The 6750-nt window shown below is 46.5% G+C and overlaps 1 pseudogene; it reads left to right on the top strand.

Annotated features, from left to right (window-relative positions):
- The first annotated feature begins 4910 nt into the window (after positions 1-4910).
- Positions 4911-5733, top strand: LOC101994128 (annotated as a pseudogene).
- Positions 5734-6750: the final 1017 nt, after the last annotated feature.

Here is a 6750-nt window from a genome sequence, read left to right as displayed (position 1 = left end):
ACTCCGTAAATGACCAAAGCTGTATTTTTAATTTTTTATTTGGCTTCCAGATACTTGAAAGGGGAAGAAGCCTTACATATCCCCCAATGCTAGTCTACATTTTCTTATTTTACAGAAGAAACACATGACCAGGGATTGGTGTGGGATTCCATGCTTGATATGAGATAGTTATCTCTTACTAGAACCCAAACCTCCAGAGGGGGGGGGGTCACTGAGGATGTGGGTTCCTACTCTGTTAACCAAGATGTTCAGAACCCTAAGGTTCAGTGTTTCTCTCACCCCGAGGCTGTTGGGATTCTATGAAGGACATCCCTGAACGATTATTAGACTTTTTATTCAGGGACAGGATTTCCTGTTGCCTTGTTTCTCTGTGTCTTGCCAATTCTCTTTTTAAAGAACGTATTATTATCCAGTTATTGAGGTTCCAATTTCAATTTTTTTTCATTTGGTTTCTCCTCCTCCTCCTCTCTCTCTTTCTCCCTCTCTCTCTGACAGTGTCTCACTACATAGACCTGGCTGGCTTGGCACTCACTATGTAGATCAGGCTGGCCCCAAACTCACCGAGATCTGCCTGCTTCTCACTGTAAAGTCATGCAGCACCATACCTGGCTCTCACTTGGTTTTTCTTCAAGTCAATCCGTCAGTTCTCACAACCTCTGACTCCGTTGTCATTCTCTCAATTCACCAAATACCACTTCAATATCCATTGTCTCTAGATACCATTCTTTCCCCATGGCTCTGCTGAACTGCTCTCAATAGCCTGTCTTCCTTCTTCCTTCTTAACTGTGTTGGGCTTACAGGCCCAGGGCAATTTCCAGGTGGGCTGGGAACACAATCACCCAAAGGACCGCAGCAGCTAACAGTTACTTTAAGCTTCAACCTGTGGTTTTTAAGCCACACACACAGCAAGCATTCTAGTTTTGAACACCTGTAGTTAGAAACTTTCATGAACTCACTTCTGCTTCTCCCTTCGTCCCACCACAACCACAGGTAATAAAGGCAGACCCACTCCTTGCCTTTTCCTCCAGGACAAGGTCTTTCTTAATTCAAACTAAGCTTGTCACCCAGGAGTAACAGCCTTGTGGCAAGGTTCTCAGGTGGGGCTCTAGGCTCTGCCTCAGCAAGATATACATAAGGAAGTTTAGATCTTGTCTATGTTATTACTGGAAATGTGTCTGGTTGGTTATTTGTGTGCACGCAAAACTTGTTGGTTTGCCCAAGAAAATCTTTTATGAGCCTCTGTGATGGTTTGAATGAAAATGACCCTCATAGGCTCTATTAGGAGGTGTGGCCTTGTTGGAGTACGTGTGATCTTGTTAAAAGGAAATTTGTCACTAGGGGTAGGCTTTGAGGTTTCAGATGTTCAAGCCAGGCCCAGTGTCGCTCTTTGTTCCTGCTGACGGAGGATCCGGATATAGAACTCTCAGCTACTTCTCTAGCATCATGACTGCCTGCTGCCATGCTTCCTGCCATGATGGACAATGGACTAAACATCTGAACTACAGCCAGCCCCCAATTAAATGTTTCCCTTTAAAGGCTAGAGAGATGGCTCAGTGGTTAAGAGCACTGGCTGCTCTTCCAAAGGACCTGGACTCCATTCTCAGCACTCACCTGGCATCTCATAACACTGTCTGTAACTCCAGTTCTAGGGGATCCTACATCCTCACACAGAAAAACATGCAGTCAAGAGAAAAAAAAAACAGTGCACATAAAAAAAAAAAACAACAACAACGTTTTCCTGTATAAGAGTTGTCGTGGCCGTAGTGTCTCTTCACAGCTATAGAAACAGCTAAACATCTCAAGGCGGTGATAAGGATGGGAGCATTAGAATGGTGGAAGTCAAGAGAACAGAGTCAGACTGATGGAGGCTTGAAGATTGTAAAGAGCCACAAAAAAGTCTTGGCCATTAGAAGAGTACCAGAGAGGCCTCAGGCTCAGAGCAAGGGTCTCAGATACCCTAGATCTGTCAAGGCTGATGCCTAAATCTAATGCCCACTGGTCATGCTCCTCTCTAGGCCCACATGGGAAAGGTAACAATTGAAACCTAAGGGTCCCAGGCTGAGTTTTATTCAGCAGTGTTTTGCAGATCCAGCTGGCTTCCTGCCCTCCCGTTACGCACCTTCCATAATTAATATTCAACTGTTGAAAATTAAGGAAAGGACATTCAGGAATTCAATCATCTCAGAGCAAAGGAATCTGTGTGTGTAGCTTATGGATTCCTAGCTGGTGTGCTAAGTGTATATCAGTACACTCCCCTGCAACCTTGGAAAGTGTTCTCAGTCCCCCCTGAAACCTCGGAAATTGTTCTCAGTCCCCCCTGATCTTCAGAGCTGCCGGGGCTAATTACTTATCCCAGGTATTTCTGGTAGGACCGAAAGGTGGTACACTGTTGAGTAACTTCTCTACTTCTCGTTTTCTAGTGCTGGAGTTCATGGAAGATAATATTCTTAGGGCGGGAAATGGTTGGCTTCTGTTCTCTCTGTGCCTGTCTGTCTTTCCCTCTGTCTGTCTCCCTTTCTGTGGGAAGATCATGCAGTCCATTGACCTGGGAACCTGCATCCTGACTTCAGTAGGGAGACTATTGAAACTGGACATGAAGGACCCTTGGCAAAGGCAGGAGTGGCTGGCTTTTTCCTGGGCTTGTGTTTCAGAAAAGGATGCAACCAGTTGCAATGATTTTACAGAATTTTCTGCTCATCCCATTAGGAGGGGAATCATAAGTCACTAAGGTTTTGGGTTAAAAACAAATAGTTCTTTTTAAAGAGTTTCTTCTACACACAGATGTAGGTTTACGAGTGTGTGTCCCCCACCCCCAGGTATCTGTGACCTACAGCACTGTCCGTTCTCAGGCTGGCTTCACACGTACGGGCCCCACTTCCACAGGAAGCGGTGGGAGTTTTGAGGCAGAGATACCTGCAAACCACAGTGATTCCACCCACTGTTGAGCAACCCTGGGTGCAGATATTTACCCAGTTCGTATGGCTGAAAGGGATTGTTTTTTCAAAAAAATACGTATCAGATATTGCTTAAAGGGCTAGGAGTAAGACACCCGTGGAAGTGCTGAGTGTCCCCAAATCAAATTGCTCTCGAGATTTGTGTAACTGAGCTTGTTGTAAGTTTTTAAATCAATTCAAAGTTACCTAGAATAATTCTGAATCTCAGATTTATCGATTTCCTTGGATTCAATCATTCTTTCATTCTTTCCTTTATATATTTATTATTTGTTATTTTTAGGATAGGGTCTTACCTACTCTGTAGCCCCAGATGGATTAAAGGCCTGTGCTGCCATACCCAGTGCCCAGCTGAAATCTATTATTCTTAATTTGCTTGAGCAAACACAGTTATCTTGTGGGGCAAGTATTTGTGCAGTATCAAGGATTTCATATGGTTCACCTATATACATGAGAGGAATTCTGTTTTCTTGTGAATATGTAGAGATTTTGAGACGGGTCACTCTTGTCTTCCTAAGCAGGAAAACAACTGGACAAAGTAAAATCAACAGCCGTTCTAAAAACTGCTGGAGGATTGAGGTTCCTGGGGTGAATGAAGAATTCATTCCCTGGCAGCAATGAGGAGGTTCTTAAGGGAGCTACTTGTGCCCTTCCCTTTGGCTATCAGACAATTGATCCAATGGCTCGAAAGGAATTCCAAGTCTCCCAGGAATCTCTGGGGGTGGTGGAATGAAGGGTAATGGGCCTTAAGCCTTGGTGTCTGGATGGGCCAGGACTGTTTAGTAATGTTTCCCTCTGGCTCTCCATCCGTGCTCTGAAGATAAAGGTGTAAGGAGCCAGGGGACCCCTTCATTTGTCCCTCCTCCAGGTGTGGTCACACTGAATGGACCACCTCTCTCTGTTCTTCTTGTCTATTTAATTGGCCCGTTGAAGATGAGTGGCCAAGCCTAGCTTGTTAGGGCTGAGAGCTTTGGGTCATGACCTTTAACACTCTAATAACACCTCCCAACCCCCACCTCACCCCCCCACCCCAGGCAACAAGAAATGACAGGCAGAGGCAAAGAACCTCAGCTGACTAGGAGCTGAGCAGGAGGCAGCTGCCTGCACTGCAGCCCAAACCAGCAACCTTACTTTCGTAGTAGTTATGGTCGTTGTTGGAGCTCTGTGAATTAGCCTGAGAGTTCCTCAGGAGGCGATAGACAATCTTAAGTTAGAGACCCTTCGATTTCCCAGGAGACCTAGCAGGTACTCATTTGGAAGAGCAAAGAAAGATTATCTTTCATTTCCCGCAGAGAAACGCGTATATATATATATATATATCTCCACAGACTTTTGTTCAGAGAAGACCTATCCATGGGGTGGGGGGAGGAGGGGGTACCATATTGCCAGAACCTGACCAGGGTTTTGTTTTGACCAAAGCCTGATCAACAGGCTGAAGTGAAAAGACAGAACTGAGGCTCCCTGAAGGCCTAAACCCTAAGCCATGGTCTCTAAATGCCTCTTCTTTACCAGCTGCATTAATTAATCCAGATGAAGAAATTGCCAGCTGCACATCCTACTTAGGGAATCTCTGGGGAAGCTCATCTACAATAGAAACAACAAAGCAAAAGACCCTAATGATTATTTCGGCCATAGGATCCTTGAGCCTTGAGGTTTCTCAGGCTGGAGTCAACAAGCTCTCCAACATGGTGCTGGAGTTTTATTTTAGTGAGACCAACACGAGAGAAAAATACAGACCACATACAATAGTGCATGAATATTCACAATCCCTTTGTACATTTTAAATATCAGAGAGCAGCTGGAAGATGAGGCATGGACTGTTTTGAGACCATGATGGAGACAAAGCAAAGAATATTTGTGAAGGAACTATGGGGAGGAAGACAGAAGGAAGGTGTTGTGGGAGGTCCTTCTGTCTATGTGTTGCTTTTATTGGTTAATGAATACAGAACTGCTTTGAGCTCTCTCCTCCAGCCCGGCAAGATGCCCAAGGGAAAGAAGGCCAAAAGGAAGAAGGTGGCCCCGGCCCCTGCCGTCGTGAAGAAGCAGGAGGCGAAGAAGGTGGTGAATCCTTTGTTTGAGAAGAGGCCTAAGAACTTCGGCATTGGGCAGGACATCCAGCCCAAGAGAGATCTCATGCGCTTCGTCAAATGGCCCCGCTACATTAGGCTGCAGCGGCAGAGGGCCATCCTCGATAAGCGGCTCAAAGTTCCTCCTGCCATTAACCAGTTCACCCAGGCCCTGGACCGGCAAACAGCTACCCAGTTGCTTAAACTTGCCCACAAGTACAGGCCAGAGCCCAAGCAGGAGAAGAAGCAGAGGCTGCTGGCCCGTGCTGAGAAGAAAGCTGCCAGCAAAGGGGATGTCCCGACTAAGAGACCACCTGTCCTTCGAGCGGGCGTCAATACAGTCACCACTTTGGTAGAGAACAAGAAGGCTCAGCTGGTGGTGATTGCCCACGACGTAGACCCCATTGAGCTGGTGGTCTTCCTGCCTGCTCTGTGTCGCAAGATGGGGGGTCCCCTACTGCATCATCAAGGGAAAGGCCAGGCTGGGGCGGCTGGTCCATAGGAAGACGTGCACCACTGTTGCCTTCACACAGGTTAACTCGGAAGACAAGGGTGCTCTGGCCAAGCTGGTGGAAGCTATTAGGACCAATTACAACAACAGATATGATGAGATCCGCCGCCACTGGGGAGGCAACGTCCTGGGTCCTAAATCTGTGGCTCGAATTGCCAAGCTGGAAAAGGCAAAGGCCAAAGAACTCGCCACTAAACTGGGTTAAATGTACTGCTGAGTTTTCTGTACATAAACATAATTATAAAACTTCCAAAAAAAAAAAACTGCTTTGAGCCCATGGCAGGGAAGAACAGAACTAGGCAGGGAAAGCTAGTCTGTATGCTTGGAGGAAGAAGGGTGGAGTCAGAGAGACACCATGGATCTGCCGCCGGAGATAGACATGCTGAAACTTTGCTGGTAGGCCACGACCTCGTGATGATGCACAGATTAATGGAGATGGGCCAAATTAAAATGTGGGAGTTAGCCAATAAGAAGCTAGAGCTAACGGGCCAACCAGAGACTTAAATAATATGGTTTCTGTGTGATTATTTTGATTCTGGGCGGCCGGGACCAACAAGCGGCTCCTGCAACAGGAAGGAACTGCTGGCAGGGAAAATGAGACAGAAGAAGAGGGGGAAAGGAATTGGAGGTACCCAGCTATATAGATCATGCGATGAAGCACCCATTGAAACACTCAGTTCTCCTTTCCAGGAAACTCTTTTGCATCTGCTCCACCCCTCCACAGATTTCCAGAACAGTCGGCATTTTATTCCTCTTTATTCCTCATGTTGGCAGGAAAGGTTAGCACCAGAGGGCAGAGGTTGGCTTCAAGACGGTCCAGCTACATTTGGGCTGCAGTCCACATTGTTGTAAAAGTAAAGAGTTGCCATGTAATTTCAAAGTGCCTGTGATACCAATAACAAACCACCTTTGGCTGGTTATGCGGCTCTGCGTGAGAGCGGTTGCCTGGAACGCACAGGGCTGTTGGTTTGTTTAATCCTCAGTCCTAGCCAAGAATAAGAAGAAAACCTTGGGGGCTGGAGAGGTGGCTCAGTGATTAAGAGCATATATTATTGCAGAGGACTGGGATCCAATTCCCAGCACCCACACGGTGGCTTTCAGCCATCCGTAATTGCAGTTCTAGGGGCTCCACTGCCCTCCCGGGGCACCAGGCACACTCAAACATGCAGCAAAAACACCCAGATCCAGCAAATAAATCTAAGATAATTTTTAAAAAGAAGGT

Source organism: Microtus ochrogaster, linkage group LG7_11 (genome assembly GCF_000317375.1).
Source record: "Microtus ochrogaster isolate Prairie Vole_2 linkage group LG7_11, MicOch1.0, whole genome shotgun sequence".
NCBI lineage: Eukaryota > Metazoa > Chordata > Mammalia > Rodentia > Cricetidae > Microtus > Microtus ochrogaster.
Note: the sequence above shows the minus strand (reverse complement) of the source record. Positions and strands in the feature narration are given on the sequence as shown.